This window comes from Ochotona curzoniae, unplaced genomic scaffold (assembly GCF_017591425.1).
Source record: "Ochotona curzoniae isolate NIBS_2020 unplaced genomic scaffold, NIBS_Ocur_1.0 contig_4064, whole genome shotgun sequence".
NCBI lineage: Eukaryota > Metazoa > Chordata > Mammalia > Lagomorpha > Ochotonidae > Ochotona > Ochotona curzoniae.
The window spans coordinates 3874662-3892385 of record NW_024466107.1 but is presented as its reverse complement, the minus strand read 5'-3'; positions in this window follow the sequence as shown (position 1 = coordinate 3892385).

Here is a 17724-nt window from a genome sequence, read left to right as displayed (position 1 = left end):
TGGCTCAGGAGAACAAAGACTCTGGTCAGGGGGTGTTGCTAAAGAGAAGAGGGCTAGTGGTGCTGGAGCCGTGGCTCAATATGATAATCCTCCACCCTAAGCACCGGCATCCCATACCAGTTCATGTCCCAGTCGGTCCACTTCCAATCCAGCTCCCTGCTTGTGGCCTGGGAAAGTAGCAGAGGATGGCCCAATTCCATGGGCTCCTGAACTGCGTGGGAGACCGAGGAAGCTCCTGACGCCGGGTTAGCTCAGCTCCGGCCGTTGCCACCATTTGGGGAGTGTATCATGCTGATGGGAGACTTTTTCTCCCCCTATCTGCAAATCTGCCTTTAAATAAAAATACAATAAATCCAAAATAGAGTAAGGCAATGAGATCTTGTGGGTGTGGGGAGGAACTAGCAAAGGGATTTCTGGGTTTTGACTGTCAAGGGAAGTCCCAGTTAAGAGGGCCACTGGCCAGTTTCTCTGTGCTAGAAGATGGAGACATGGCTCCCTCCAGCCTGGGTGCTGAGCAGAGGAAGCGGGCAATGCTGACATCTGTGTGCACGGCTCCTTGAGTCCCTGTGAAATGTGCCCAGCACTCTGCCCTGATAGAGGGCTTCCAGGGCAGCCAGTGGCCTGCAGAAGGACAGGACATCTGCAGACTCCTGTCCCTCCCTTCCCACCTGCTGACACACTCTGGGCCTCTAAGATGAGTTCCACACAGTTAGGCTCCAGAGTTGCCTCAATATTTTCCCACCATCTCTCCACCCTTCAACATTATATTGCCATTATCTTAACTGCTTCTTCCTGTTTCTTTTAATGATTTATTTTTATATGGAAGGCAGATTTTACTTTATGGATAGGAGAGACAAAGGGAAAGATCTTCCATCTGATGGTTCCCTCCTCAAATGGCCTCAACAGCTGGAGCTGAGCCAATCTGAAACCAGGAGCCCAGAGCTTCCGGGTCTCCCACATGGGTGCAAGGTTCCAAGGCTTTAGGCCATCCTCACCTGTTTTCACAGACCACAGGCAGGGAACTGGATCAGAAGAGAAGCAGCTAGGATATGAACCAGCACCCCTATGGGATCCCAGCATTTGCAGGTAGAGGATTAGCCTGTTGAGTCAACACAGCAGTCCCTTAGTTGTATTTTGCAGCTCATTGAACCATATGTAGCACAAGCCACAATGTGCTGTCAAAGTACATCTGCTGAAGCCTCTGAAAAACTGAAAGAGATTTTGGTGCAAGGGAGTCAGAGCTTGTGCCCACTGGGAGCGGAGCTCAACAGCCAACGGCAGCCCTTCCATCTGCCAGTCACTCTGATGAGATCGGGCACATTCAGAATGATCACACTCACTTCTCCCTCACCCTAGATTCTCCCCACCCTGATCAACTGTGTAAACATCATCTAACAAAATACATATTTATATATGTAAATAAGCAGTGCATCTTAGTTATATGCCAATTCTGGAAACACCATCAAAGGTATATCCAAGCTACTTAACTCTGTGTTCCAGGTGCACTTTTGTAGGTATCCTCACCTTTACAAAACCACACTTGAGTTTAAGAACAGTAACATTCGTTACTCGTCTTTTCCATACCCAAATCTTCACACCTGGATTTTTCTTATATACGTACAGTTATTTTTATTTGAAAGACGAATTCAGAAGGAAGGAGAGAAAGATCTTCTATCTGCAGGTTCACTCCCAAATGGCTGCAATGGCTGGAGCTGAGCCAACCTGAAGCCGGGAACCAGGAACTTCCTCCAGGTCTCCCATGTGGGCAGAGGAGCCTAAGGACATGAGTGCAGGGCCCCCACGGACCCTGCTGCTTTCCCAGGCCACAAGCAGAGAGCTGGGTGGGAAGTGGAGCAGCCAGGACACAAGCCGGTGCCCACATGGGATTCTGGTGCTTTGGGTGAAGGATTAGCTGTTGAGCCACAGCACTGGCCCCATTCTTAATTCCACATGAGAACCCACCTGTTGGTACTGATGTTGTACAAGGATGCAGATGCCTCAAGCCTGCAAAGGCACTTCTGATTTATAGAAATCAAACTAATAAAGGTTTGTGGCAATAGGATTGGCACCATTCGTGAAGGCGAATGCTCAAGAGCAGCTTTTCATAGCACTTGAAGCGTCCCCACTCCAACAGGAAGTGACACCTGCCCCACTGGGTAAATGAATGGAGGCTGAGAGAGGCAGGCTCAAAGAGATGACTGAGAACTCTCTAAACCAAGGATTACCGAAGTAATGGTGTGGCAGAGGAGGTAGGAGTTCTCCCCCAGGCCAAAGAGGCCGGGGACCTTGCAAGAATTCCATATGATGCCAGACGGGCTTTTGTCCAAAATTGTTGGCCTTGAGTTGATGGGACGGAATCTGCAGCTGCTGCATGTCTGCAGGGACGTGAACACGGAGATGAACAGTCTGATGCTGCCCTCCCATTTCCTGCCAGAGCCTCCCACTGCGCAGAACTAACCACAAGTCTGTATGTGGTTAGAGAGAAGGACGGACCAGCAGAGAGCACCCCACGTGAGTGAACAGATCTGTAGAATTAAAAACAATCGTGTTTCGGAAGAAATCAGTCCTCCTGTGTGAATGAATGCTTGACCTTGAAGCACCAGGGCGTAGTCTGCACCACCGTGGCACGGCCCAACAGAGTGGTCAGAGGTAAGGCCAACAGCAAGCCCGTCACGTGTGAATTACTGATTGCAGTGAGACACATCTCACTCCCAACGGGGGAGCCAATAGCACCTGGAGGAGAGGGACTTGGAAAAGTCCAAAGCCAAGCAGAAAGAAGCTGCTCTCCTCGGTGGCCGCCTCTCCCACTCGCTCTAACCCTCCCACCATGCTGGACGTGTGGAATGTGACCAGCAGATGCTGGCTGAGCAACAAAACGAGCGGATAGCTATGGAGATGTGTTGGAATAGAAACCTGTCTTTGAGGTTTCTGTCCACAAGGAGTCAGGCTTCAGCCAGGACAGACAGAGCCAGTGTGGAAGCCGTATCTCCCGGAGGCTGCCATGTGGTACAGGTGACCGACCCCAGGCCACAGCTACCTCTCTGTATCTGTGGTGAGCCTGGTATAGATTAATAAGTAGTTGAAAAAGAGAGTTCATCCATTTGTCTGGTTATAAAAGTCACATGTAACTATTGCAAGTCAAGGAAAACCATTTTATAAAAAGGTTATAAAAGTTAACTTCAGGGCCCGGCGCGGTGGCACAAGTGGTTAAAGGTCCTCGCTTTGCACACCCGGGATCCCATATGGGCGCCAGTTCTAATCCCGGCAGCCCCACTTCCCTTCCAGCTCCCTGCCTGTGGCCCGGGAAAGCAACCGAGGACGGCCCAAAGCTTTGGGACCCTGCACCCGCGTGGGAGACCCGGAAGAGGCTCCTGGCATAGTATCGGCCCGTTGCGCTCACTTGGGGAGTGAATCATCGGACGGAAGATCTTCCTCTCTGTCTCTCCTCTCTGTATATCCGCCTTTCCAATGAAAAAATAATAAAAATAAATCTTTAAAAAAAAAAAATTAACTTCAGTATTTATTTTCAGCGGCAACCACTGTCAATATTTAGCTATCTGCCTTTTGAGTGTTTTCCCAGCATGTGTGGGAATTAGAATCCTGCAGCACCTGTTTTATAGCACGCTTTTTCTCTCCTTGCCAGGTGATTTTTCCCATCCCAGGTTAATCTCCCAGCATATGACCTAATGGCTGGAATTGGAGCCACCAGGGCCACACAGCTGGTACACTGTATGTACATCAACCCCGACATGCACGCAGGCTGAGAGAAGACAAACACCTCCGAGAAATGGGCGACCTCACAGCATCCCCCGGCCCTTCGCTCCACCCCCACTCCTCAGGATTCCACCATGATGCAAGGCCTGGGGATCCATGTGGCCGGGGCTCAGTCCTAGCCAGGTCACTTCTCCACTGTGTGACTCTGATCAAGGTTGTCTGTTTTTCGCTTTCCTCATCTGTCAGGTGATATCAGGCTATCGCAATGGGGATAATGTGATTTTTTAAAAAGATTTATTTAACTTAAAGAGAAAGGGAAAGAGAGAGTAAAGAGAGATCTTGCGTTTGCTGGTTCTCTCCCCAAATGTCTGCGACAGCCAGAGCTGAGCCGACCCAAAGACGGGAGCCAGCAGCTTCTCTGTGGTCTTCCCTACTGCCCACTCAGGGTACCTGGAGGAAGCTGCTGGCCTCTGGCTTTGATCTGTCCCAGCTCTGGGCCTTGAGTGGCCATTGGAGGCAGTGAACCAGCAGAAAAAAGATCTTTCTCTGTCTTTCCATCTCTCTCTGTGACTCTTCCTTTCAAATGAATATTTTTTAAAAAGACAAGTGCAGCAAAAATAAAGTATCTCTTCTTGAACTGTAAGCACGGTGATGCTTGTACCATGAATGTCCAAGGCTTGAGTCACGAGGGCACGTGTGCACATGTGCGCGCGCACACACACACACACACACACACGCGCGCACGCGCCCTAAGAGGACCTCTCTCTTGTCATTCACCCTGCTGTGCTCCAGTGAAAGCCAGCTCTGAGGATGCACAGTCCAGGCGCCCCTCCCTTTGCGCTCCCTGCTGAGCCCTGGGTTCCTGTTCTTTACTCTGTGTGGATGTGGCACAGCAGGCATTTTAATGGAGGCCTACATTTCTCTTATTTCTCATAGTTTTGAAATCTTGCACCAACACGCATCCACCCAGGGAATCATTCCCACATCCAGTAGTTAGAATGAAGTGCCTCCTTCCTCTTTCCCCATCACCCCGGGCAGCTAAGACCACACACCTTCTGTCTTCTAGGCTGTGAGCCATAGATAAGCCCACCGAAGGCACACACAGCAGTGGTCGTGTGAACCCTACAATGTCTGCTTCTGCTCGGTGCTCAGCCAGCTTTTGCCTCCTGATGAGAAGTTGGTGATCTCCAAGAGGAGACCCGTCCTCTTGGTCTCCATGTGACGGGGACAACCCTCCCTGATTCGACTGTCTGGGGTCTGGCTTCTGGGACACGAGGACTGGTGGGGGCAGAGGTGAGAGTCTTCTCCTTGCACGCTGCACCCCAGGATCTGCCTCCCCTTGGCTTTGCTTAAGCCAATAATGTGATGGCCAATCCACATCCACCAGTCTGGAACCTTGCCATGAACCTTGCCTTGCCAGTAGAATATTGTTTTAGAGATGCAGTTACAATGTGTATAGCCTGAATCGCAAGAGACTTGGGCAATATCTGGGATCATCAGATTGAGCCCTCTAGGCCTGTTTCTGTTACATCTTCAGAGAGGATGTGTTATGATAATCTCCGATGTAGTCACCACAGAGCTCACACAGTTGGAGAACATACCTGTGCTCCGTTATGAAAACGGCTAGAGGAAAAGTCCTGCTTTTGTTGATGAGTCATTCAGCTGGACTTTTTTTTTCTTTGTTTTGTTTGATATCTTCCCGACAGTCTCTTAGTTCACCCAGGTCTCAATTCTCTCAGATTTCAGGGAAGAGATAATGGCTGTCAGGCATGCCCCCCTCCCTACGGCCTTGCCATCACCACATTGACATTGGAAATTGCTTATGAACACCAAGCGTGGGGCAGTGCCGTTGAGCTATGCTAGGATTCTGCCCAGAGCTACCACTGTCCTGCCAGGCTTCAGAGCTGGGTGTGTCAACACTCGTTCTGTGATTTTTCTCCCCAAAGTCCTCTTCCTTGTGCGCTAAAATGTAACGTAAGTGGCTGGGTGATAGCCTCTTATCGAGCGGAGGCTAGATGGCTGGAAGAAGACCAGCATTGTCTTGTGCAGCACCCAGCCACTCCCAAGTCACTACATCTAATTCCTGCATTACATATCATTTCCGGCCACACAACGGAAATCTGACTGTGGTTGGGAAAAGGAAAGTTCAAAACCACGGTTATTTTGAAAGAGAATATGGCTGAGTACATATTTTTCATCGAGATAGTCGGTCAACGGCAGGCCTTAGTCCAGTCCGATTGGCATGCCTCTTCCTGGAAAGGTCACATTTAAAATATTAACAATGCATCACGGAGCTGGAGAATTGAACTTGACAACTGACCATGTGTGACTGTCAGCTCCTCCCACTGACCCACGCACTTAACTGAATTTCCTGGACATTCAATTTAGTTCCCTTAGAGTTTCTGTGCATGTCCTTGGCTTCCTGAGGAAGGTTCTAGAAAGTTTTTTGCAAAAACACTTTTTTCAGTATTATTACTGTGCCTTAGTTACCAACCTGGCCAAGCCTGGGGAGGCAAAACATTCTGGTACACAATTAGTTACATAAAATTGTATTTATCCTTCCTAGCTGAGAAGCAAGGAGCAACAGACACTAGGCCAAGCTGGTCCCTCTGCAGCTTTAAGAAAGCCACCCAGAGCATCATTGGTGCCTTAGCCACTGGCACCGCGGTTGAGGGGTCCTAGAAAGCACCCCTGTTAGCTGGGATCATGGGAGTCACTGGGCTAACATACTGAAAGACATGCTGCTCCTAGGGCAGACCAGAACAGAGTCCTTCTCTCAGGAAATCATTCTACCAGCATTCCAGGGTGATCATTGAGAACTGCCAGCCTGAAAGGGGACCAGTCCAAGACAACTGCCCCACATCCCACTCCCCTGCTCAGGAATCCCCTTGGGTACAGCCAGTCTATCTCACACCCTTTGGCCTCCCCAGATGTAGAGCAGAGGTTTGTCTGGTCAGATCAAAGGGGTACCTTGCCCAATACCACTTTGGTCCAACATTTTGGGCAGTGGGCAAAACACATGCCTGCAGCCTCAGGAGCGGCCAGAGTGGGGGCGAACAGGCCCCTCTGAAGCAGGGACCCCTCTCCCTGTCACCACCCAGGAGCCCAGTGATCTAGGTAAGAGGTCAAGGAATGATGCTTCAGGAGGCCCCACTGTTTGTGGCAGCTGGACTCCTTGTGTCTCTGCAGCAGTGGAAGTGCTTATCCAGGGGGCGCTGACAATCACGCTCTTCCCAGTGGGCCGACAGGAAGTCTAGAGCAAGCTTCTTGTCTGAAAGCACCTTGCTAAGGGAGCCGACGGCCATGTGCTGGGCTGCCGGGCAGTGGTGGGGGGAGCAGGCCCCGTAGAGGGTTTTCTTCCATGAGCGCAACTTCTGTGTCATGAGGAACATCAACGCAGACTCAGTCACACCTGTTGGCGGATCTCTAGGAAGCCTGAAGCACAAGACAGCTTCAAAATGGGAAAAATGGGAAAAATGGAATTCAAAGACCATTTGGATCTTCCTGTAAGATTTGTTAGGTCGATACCAGAGGGCAAGCTTGAGCCCAGGTTTTGCTTGCTTCATTACCCCTTGGGGAACCTTTGGCCCAGGCCATCAAAAGGCCACTGTGCCTCAAGGTACCAGCACCCTCCACCTCTCTGTCCACTGTGTGTTCACGACATTCTGCTGCAGATTCAGTGACGTTTAGCAGGCTGTCTCTGGCTCCCTTGCATAGTCTCCTGGCTCAGCTCAGGCTTCGGTTCTGTTGGCGCACACCGTGGCAGGAGGAACACTGGATCCTCCCTCCCACATCCTGCTTCTGGGTGGCACCCTCCCCCATTCCAGAAGGTGTTTGGAAAGATAAATTCAGAGGGTCTTTGGCCTATGCAGAGGTGAAATGAACCATTACAGACTTGCAGAGCAGGGTTCACACTTCCTCCTTGCACACTTGCTCCCTAGAACATTGGCAGGCTGGAGCTTTGATGTCTAGGCAGAGAAACCCAATGTCCACATCACACTGAATGGGGAAAAGTTAGAGGCATTTCCACAAAGGCCGATTACACACCAAGCACCAGTGACTTTTTAGTGACGAGTGCTAAAAGGAAGAAGCCAATAGAGAGACTGGCATGATGGCACAGTGAGTTAAACTTCTTACAACCCCAGTAGCCACCTCTCTGTTAATATGCCTGGGAAGGCAGCGGAGGATGGTGCAAGTCCTCGGGTCCCTCCCACTCATGTGGAAGATCCAGGTAGTGACACAGACTCAGCCACCATGGCCACTTGGGCAGTGAATCAGCAGACGGGAGGCTTCACTTTCTGCCTCTCCCTCTCTCTGTGCCACTCTCTTTTAGATGGAGGATAGATAGATAGATAGATAGATAGATAGATAGATAGATTACATGATATACATAGATAGATACATTTTTAAAAAGAAGCCAGTGGATGGTTCGGCACTCTGGTTGAATTGCCTAATCCTCTTGTTGGAAGCGCTGGGATAACAAATGGGCACCAGTTCATGTTCCAGCTGCTCCACTTTCCATGCAGCTCCCTGCTTATAACCTGAAAAAGCAGCAGAGGATGGCCCAAAGCCTTGGGACCCACCTAGAATGGAGACCTAGAAGAAACACTTGGCTCTTGGCTTCAGATTAACTCAGCTTCTCCTGTTGCGGCCATTTGGGGAATGAACCAGCAGATGAAAAATCTTTCTTTCTGTCTCTTGTGCTCTCTGTAAATCTGCCCTTCCAATAAAAATATTTTTTTTTTTATAAAAAGGAATCCAATGGAGAAATATCGTCAAAATTCGGAAGGACATGGGGCTGGCACAATTGTCTAGCAGCTAAACTCTTCGCCTTGCACACACCAGGCTCCCATATGGGCGCTGGTTCTAATCCCTGCAGCTCCGCTTCCCATCCAGCTCCTTGTCTGTGGCCTGGGAAAGCAGTCAAGGAAGACCCAAACCCTGGGACCCTACAGCCAGGTGGGAGACCCAGAAGAAGCTCCGGGCTCCTGGCTTCAGATGGGCATAGCTCCGATCGCTACAGCCTCTTGGGGAGTGAACCATCAGATGGAAGAGCTTCCTCTCTGTCTCTCCTCTCTGTATATCTGCCTTTCCAATAAAAAAATCTTTTTAAAAAAATTTGGAAGGACAGTGATTTCCCAAGTAGAATTCTTAGCCAAACAAATAGAATAGAATAAAACATTTCAGACGTGTAAATTTTCAAAAATCAAAACAAGGAAACTACCTTCATAATATTATTCTTCAGGAAGCTATTGAATGACGGTTCCCAGCCAATAGAGAGAATGAAAAAAATTAGGAATGGAATATAGTATGTTAAGATGTTCAACATAGAAGAAAAGCAAAGAAAATCGAGTGAAGAGAGGTTCCGGGAAGACAAGCGGCTATAGGAGGTGGAAGGCAGCCACAGAGACAGCACGCTGAGAGCCACAGCACTATGCCCTTGGCCTTGCACCACCCCTTCACTGTGGTGGAACAATGGAGGGTGTGTCCCACCAACCAGAACCCTGAGACAGGGAATCCCACAGAGTTCTAGGAAGGAAGATATAAGGGATACAGCACCAGTCATAAAGCTGGGGAGGGCAATCAGAAACAGTGTTAGTGGGGATGTAGAGACAAGGAAAAGTAAATTGGAAAAGCCACATGGAAGGACTATGGAATTCCCTTAGAAAACAAACAAAAAAGATGCCTTACGACCCAGTGACCCCTATGTGCGTATCTCTCCAGAAGAAATGCGAACCAAAAGGAAAAAATGCCGACATCTACATGTTCACTACAGATTATTCCTATTTAGCCAAGACACAGGAACAACCAGAGAGTTCACTGACAGATGAATGGATAAAGAGAACGAAATATTACTCCATCCCACCACAGGCAGTGCCTGACCGAGATGAAGCCATGGGCCGGGAGCTTCATTCAGGACTCCCTTGTGAGTGTGGGACCTCAAACTCGGGCCATCCTCTGCTCTTCTTTCAGGGCATTCCCAGGAGCTGATCAGAAGAGGAGCAGCCAGGACATGCGCCCAGTACCCGTACGGGATATAGGCATTGTAGGCAGCAGCGTTTGGAACATGGATGTCCCCAGAGAACATTACGTCGTGTGAAACAGGAAAAGAGAAAAGGCTTTCTGCCACATTGTTGATCTGAGAACAAACTAGGCACAACCTAACTCCACTCTGCTCCCTTCTCAGCTCCCTTAGTTGCGTTTATTTCCTCCTCTACCACCCAGAGTCTGTCATCTCTCGGCCCAAGCCCAGTATTGCCAGAAGTTAACAGTCTGAAAGAACTCTTCCAACAACTCCGCCAATCCTTTCCTGTCACAGCAACAGTTGCACACGGCACAGCTACATGCACAGCGAAGGAAGTCCTTGTTTTCTCTGTGGATTCCCAGAGTGCTCCCAGGTACTCCGGGAGAAAGAGACTGAAACAAAGGTTCCCTGGCTTCTGGAAAACAAACGAAGGATTAGAATATAATCCTGCCACTGCGGTCTGTAGGCCATGGGAAGTCAGTGAAAAAAAGTCAACTCAATCAGATTAGAGCGTGAACCATGGCCATAGTACAAAGTTGATTCACAAGTGAGGGATGGTGGGGACAGAGAACACACAGGGTACACCTGGGAGCAGCCTGCTGTGCCAGCCAGTGGGTGACTCAGGGGTCCAGCTTGGAGGGACAGGTGCCATTCATGCTACAGTCACACAGGAGCAGCGAGGTGTGGTCAGCAGGGCACAGCAAGGATTAGCCATGTCGCACCCTCCCCTCAGTTTCTCCTGGGACACTCATAAAAAGTTCAGAGTATTTGTTTAAATATTTATTTTTATTGGCAGATTTACAGAATGAGGGAGAAACTTCCTTATGCTTGTTCATTCCCCAACTGGCTGCGACAGCCGGAGATAAACCCAGATGAAGCCAGGAGCCAGGATCCTCTTCTGGGTCTCCCACACAGGCACAGGTCCCAAGGCTTTGGGCCATCTTCCGCTGCTTTCCCAGGCCACAAGCATGGAGAGGGATGGGAAGTGGAGCAGCCAGGACAGGAACCAGCACCCATATGGAATGCTAGTGCTTGCAAGCTGAAGATTAGCCAATTGACCCATCGCTCCTGCCCTGGAGGGTTTTGTTTTGTTTTGTTTTGTTTTTTAAGAGGTGAACTCTCGGAGTCAGCACCTGGTACAGTAGGCTATGCCTTCACCTGCAGCTCCAACAACTCATATAGGCTGGTGTTCATGCCTGTCCCAGCTGCTTTACTTCCAATTCAGCTCTCTGTTTGTGTCCTGCTTGTATGGTTCAAGTCCTTAGGCCCTTGTACTTACATGGGTAAACCTAGAAGCTCCTGGTACCTGGGTTCAGAGCAGCTCAGCTCTGGCCCTGGCAGCCACTTGGGGGAGTGAACCAGCAGATGGAATGAATAAATAAATAAATAAATAAATAAACCTTTAAAAAGCAAAGGAGAACCCCTAGAAAATGCAGTGAGGATAATTCAGGGAATGGCAAGAACCTGTACATGAAGCCACGACTGTGCAGACAGAGGCTGCTGCCATCCTCTGTGTTAACTTTTCTTAATCTCGGACAGACTGTCCCTTTAAAACCTGTAGAGATGATTTCACAATCACAATGATCAATGCCGTTGATCATCCACAGGTGCAGGCCTGAGTCATCACTTAGACGGCACATCGTGCTCTGTCATTTAGGTGTGGCTTTAGAGATTTGCTTCCCATAAGATAAATAATAAATATTTACTTTAATTGGATAGGCAGATTTACAAAGAGAAGGAGAGATGGAGAGAAAGCTCTTCCATCCACTGGTTCTCTCTCCAAATGACCACAATGGCGGCAGATGAACTGAGACTATCTGAAGCCAGGAGCCAGGAGCTTCAACCAGCTCTCCCATATGGGTGTAGGGTCCCAAGGACTTGGGCCATCCCCTGCTGCTTTTCCAGGATGCAAGCAGGGAACTGGAAGGGAAGTGGAGCAGCCTGGACAGGAACTGGTGCCCATATGGGATGCCAATGCCACAGACAAAGGATTAACCTGATGCAACCACACCAGCCTCACCAGGTGTGTTTTCTGATCTTATAACTCTCAGATCTCAGAAACGCCATCTCCGCAATTCTAATGACAGACTAAAAGATCCCTAACTCCTCACCTAGACGGAGGGCTTGCATCTACGCACTGTCATACATGATCCACAGTGTCAGTACGTGAAGTCCCAGAGGAAATTGACTAGTACCATGCAGGTTCCACGTCATCTCCTACGTCTTTCCATAGGAGTTCATCTTCCTCTCCTGATGCTCCAGCAAAGCTGGGCACGCCTCCAGTGGAAGTATGGCACTGCCGATGCTCTGCAATAGTGGGGTTATGGCCAGTCTGCTGGCGGTGCAGCCTAAAGACAGGAACAGCAATGAAGATCCCAAGACGCTTGTGGTCAGTGTTAGAGGCACAAGCCAAGACATGGAAGATGTGAGAGAGGTGATGGATGAGGGACTGCAGGTGGTATAAAGAAGCTTCTAGAAAGAGGAAAGAGCATCAGTAGTTCTGCCCGGATATAGAAACAGGTTTCTAGAATATAATGGATTTTTGCATCTACACCATGAAAAGTCTTGGTGTGTAGTTTTCTTGGTCTTTGCTAGTTCAGATTAGTGTAACGCCACTCATATAATTATTGGAAAAGGTTTCATTCTTTTCTACTTTCTGAGTTTATACAGAATGAGTAGTATTGAGTTTTCAAATTCAATCCCTTTAATTAATAGCTTATTTTTAAACTTATTCTTGGGGAGTTTTGATCATGTTTTCATTGAGTTTTGTTTGTTTTTACTTGAAAATTAAAGGTACAGCGAGAAAAGGAAAGACAGAGAAAGAGAGATCTTCTGTCTGCTGACTCCCTGTCCAAGTGGCCAAAGCCAGGAGCCAGGATCTTCCAGCTCTCCCACATGGGAGGTAGGCCTGCAGGCCCAGGCCATCCTCTGCTGCTTTCTCAGAACATCGGCAGGGAGATGAATCCAAAGTGAGGCAGCAAGGACTCAAACCAGCACCCATATGAATGTTAGCACCACAGGCTGAGGCTAAACTACAATGCCACAAAACTGGTCATTTTGGATAATTTTTTAAATCTCTCAATAAGTAAGCGTGTTCATCTCAGTATTGTTACTGAATATAAAATAAAATTTTCGCATAATTTTAAATGGATAGAGGCTTGTTTTGACCCTAAATGTGGTCTGTCTTGGGCTGGGGCTCCAGCTGCCATTTAAAGCTTTGTGTTCGGCTGCTGTTGGACTGGTAATCTTCCCTTGTTTCCTGTCTAGTCACCCTGCCACTTACCAAGAGAGACATGCTAATGGGCTCTAAGAGCGGCAGTACGTTTGTCTATTTCTCCTTCCTGGCCCCTTCACGTTTTGATTTTGATCATCTGTTGTGCACATAAATCAGAGGAGGCTCTTGGGTTGGGTGTTGGTCCTGCAGTCAATGAGTGGGAAAGCAGATGAGCTCTAATTCAGTCTGCGTTTGTGCCCGGGGTCTGCTCGCACAGCAGCACAGGCGCCGGCCCTGTTGGCTGTTTTCATCTGTGCTGTAAGTTCCGCTTGATTTTGCTGTTTTTTCCCAACCCAGTGCCCTCAGGATCCCCTTCCTACTTCAGTTTTGTTTTTGGCTTTGCCTTTCTTACAAAGACATTAAGTGACCGACATGGAGATCGAGCTGCAAAGACCACTACTATTCCAGCAGTAAGCGTTTTTTATTTTCAGGATGACTTGGCGTTTTAAGGTAACAGGGTGTAACCTAAGCTGGCCCTGGCATTTCGGGCATAAGCCAGAGGATAACAAGGTCCCTGGAGGCAGAGGATGTGGCCGCCCCCTGGAGCAGCTGTGGGGGATTAGGGTTTCTTCCTGGCTTGGATAAGCCTGGTTTCAGGCATCATAAAGGCTGCGTTCTCCAAGTTTCAATCGCAGCTATTCAAGAAGCTTTGTGGTGCGGTGGACTAAACTACCACCTGCAATATTTGCATCTTGACAGGTGTGCTGGTTTAAGTCCCTACTGCTCCACTTGGAATCCAGCTCCCTGACAACACGCCTGTGCAAAGCAGTGGAAGGTGGCCTAAATACTTGGCCCCTGCATAGGTGTGGGAGACTCCGATGCAGTTCCCATTCGTGGCTTCAGCCTCTCCCAGCCTCAGCTGTTGCTGCCTTTTGGGCAACCATCCAGCTGATGAAAAGTCTGAAATTTAACCCTTTTCCGTCTCCCAGTATTTGCTAACCATAGCTTTATAGGTGAGATTTTTAAAAATCAACCAAAATTTTGTTCCTTTATGGTCTAAGTGTAAATCATCGTTGAGACAGCTATTGCAACACTAAGACACTCAACTTCTTATCTTAACAGGAAGCCCAATGACCTGTCCCCTTACCTCTGCCACCTGGTAATTCAAGACGGTAAACAGACTTTGGGCGGAAGGGACCCTCTTGGAGCCACGCAGGCGCACCGATGTCCCAGAGACCATGATAAGAGGAGCTATGAAATCAATAAGGAACTTGTTGCCAGGCAACACACTTGGTTGTCAAAGAACTGGAACACTCGTCATAATAACTCAAGAGCAATCTGCCACACAATAGCCCATAATGCTCTAGGTCAGGCAGAGTCTACACTGTGACCGGCTCGGGGTCATAACTCCGCAGTGTCGAGCTCTCCCACCCCGTGCCTGTGAAACCTAAGGCTGAGCTGGTGTTGGAAGTGACGCTTAAGCAGACTAACGCTCTTGACGCTCACGTGGGGAGTGCGGCTTCTGGGACCGATCCTCTCCCATCCACTTCCCTTTCTGAACCTGTTTGCAGCCATGTCCTCTGCAGCACAGTTCATCCAGCCTGCAGCTTCGCAGCAAAGACTCTGCTCCTTGCATCCCTGGTCCCCAGGGGCTTGCACGGTCTCCAGAGCTCAGAAACTGCCACATGGTGACCTTCAGTGCAGACAGTCCTCTTCAGCCCAAGCTTGTGCCAAACACTCTCCTCGCTCCCTTACCCTGAAGCTTGCTGGGAGCTGCCACAGGCTGGTGAAGAGCACCACCAGGGAACCAGACTGTCTTGGGGTAGATCCCGACCCTTGATCATAGTTGACACCTAGAGCTTGGCATCCTGTGTGTCAAGCCCATCCTCCATCCATCCCATATCCACCCTGGCTGTTTGCAGCTCATCATCATCACAAGGTGGGGAGGACTAAACAAGCCCCTTGCAAACTGGGGGAGATTCCGGTCCCATCAGCATCGTGTGGAGAGTTGATGGCTTGCTTTCAGAGTCAGTGTCAGTGCAGAGCCCATCAAAGTAAAATCTATCCTGGATCCCAGATTGCACCTTGAAAAGGGTTGCGCACAAAATTAAGGCAAAGTCAAGGGCAGGTGCAGGGTTGGGGCAGTGGTGGAAGTACAGGTGCCTTTCCTCGGTTCGGGCTTTTCTCACCCATACATCATGGCACACTTGGTTACTGGACTGGAAGGTTCTCAGTGACTAGATGTCAAGAAATTGTCTGGCCTTTTGTTCGCTGAAATTTTCCAGATCCCTTGTGACTTGAATGTGCTTTAAATCCTGCAGAGAAGCAGTGGGCAAAGAGGCCCTGTCAGGTGTTAGATTCCTCCTGGTAGCAAAGCTTGCAGTTGAACTGCTCAGGAAGAGAATGGTTTGTTGCCCTAACAGGTGGCGGGATCGCTCACCTCCAGCAGAATTTCTTAACATCTGAGAGAAGGCCTTTGTGCCCATTGCAGATGCTGGCCACTGTCACTGTGCCTGCTGCAGGTGTGTGGACTCGGGAGGGCCCAGGGGTGTGGACTTGCAGGAGGTATGGGGGCTCACGCCAAGGCAGCCAGAGCGAGGTTTGGGATTTACTCACCTGCTTGGTCCCAAGGGAAAGTGGAGGAGAGGAGGGGAGAGCCCTAGGTTAACATGCTGGTGTGGTGTGTTGGTGGATTGGGCTAGGGAACTTTGAATGGGCTTGGAACTTGAAGGAAGGAGGGGTCGGGCAAGGCAAGCACAATACCAGGAGTTTGGGATCCTAATGGGTGGGCAGAGCTCCAGGGCACATCACCCCACTGCAAGACTGGGCTTGAAAGGCTGGGCTGGGGAACCCATGTACTACCAGACACAAGCATATGTAGGAGGGAGGACCGCTGAGGGAGTATGTTGTAGATAAGGAATGACGTCTGAGGGACTCCCATCGACAAAGTCACTGTACTTGCACGAGGCCGGGCCGTGAGTTCTGGCTCTGCTCTTCATTCCAACTTCCTGATAATGATCACCCTGGCAGGATCAAGTGTCTGCATCCCTAAACCCAACTGGGAGACCTGGATTGTGTGTCCTTTACTACCTGCAGCCTGCCCGGCCCTGGCCATTGAGCAGTGAGCAAGCAGATTAGGGCCAGCACTCAGCCTCTCTGTCTCTCTGCCTTTCAGATAAATTTTAAATGATAACTTTCACTAATGTTTCCAAGTCATGTTCGTGCTCTTGAACTTCTGCTAACTTCTGGATACTTTAAATTTTGGTGACACTTTTTTTAAAGCAAAGACTTTGTTTTAATTTCTAACTTACCATTCCATAGGAAAGCCATTACTTTTTGAATATTTACCTTGAATCTGGCTATCCTGTTGGCCTCCTTGATTAGCTATCATGATCAGTTGATTCTCTGATGTCCTTGGTCCTTCATTTCTCTTTTTCTGATATTTAAGATTCAGTTCTCATTCTGTGACTCACTTTACAATCTGCAACACTAGGAAACCACGGGATGTTGTGGGTGAGAGCAGGTGTCCTTGTTTGGGCTTTGTTGTTGATGGAGACACTTCTAGCATTCCACCACAAAGGATCGTGCTCTGGCTTTGTAACAGAAATCTCTCATCAAGTCAGATTGAGTCTTCCAGAAGCCTTCTCACCATTTGTCAAAACTATTAAAGATCATTTCTTATTAAGATTATTTTGTTTTTTTTTTCTGGTGTTTCTTCTCATGTTTTGTTTTACCGCTTTTAGATGTTGCTTTTCCTCCTACTAGATAATCTAATGCCAACATGTGATCATGACTAGATCGTCAAACATTGACTGATTCTTGTGTTCATGACGAACATCAAACTCAGGTCCAAAAAGTGGACAAATCATCAAACTATAGTACGTATCTGGAAACTATGGAATGATTGTGTCCCCTATTTTTTTTTTCATTGAAAGACATGTTTATTTGCAAGGCAGAGCTACAGAGAGATACACTCAGAGAGAAAGACATCTCCATCTGCTGGCTCAACTCCCAAGTGGCTGCAATGGTCAGGGCTGTGACTGTTGAAGCCAGGAATTTCATCGCGGTCTACCCCCATATAGGCTACAGGGACCCAAAGCCTTGGGCCATCCTCCTCTGCTTTCCAACATGATTAGGAAGGGTCTGTATTCAAAGCAGAGTAGCACTTCATCACCCAGTATTCCAGTTCACTAACTAATGTTGGGAAGGGAGCTTGCCAGTTACCAGCACTCTGCACTGAGGACAGCAGTTGCTGCTATCTGTGCCCTTGACACTGAGTTGGTGTCACTGCTCACCAATGAGTCACTTCACTGGTGCCATTGCCAACAGAACTGGTCGCTTACTGAGTCAGTACCAGGAGAGCTGTTTCCTAATTACACACAAACTACCAAAGAGCAGTCATGTTTTCACTCTTGTATCCAGGTGAGTGCAGCAGCCAGGGCTTGAGCCAGGCAGGAGCTTCATCTGGGTCTCCTATGTGGGTGTCAGGACAGCAAACACGTAAGCATCTTCAGTTGCTCTTAGCAGACATTAGCAGTATGTTGGACCAGAAGAGGAGCAGCTGGGGCTTGAGCCGGCATCCATATGGGATTCTGATGCTGCGTTGGTGGCTTAATCCATGGTGCCACAGTATCAGCTCCCAGTTCCAATCTTTGAATATAGATATGTCACATCGATCTTTCACTGGTCCACTCCCCAAATGCCCTCAACAGTTCACAGAGGTACCAAAGAACAGGGCAAGAATTCAGTCTGTGACTCGTTTGGGAACCAA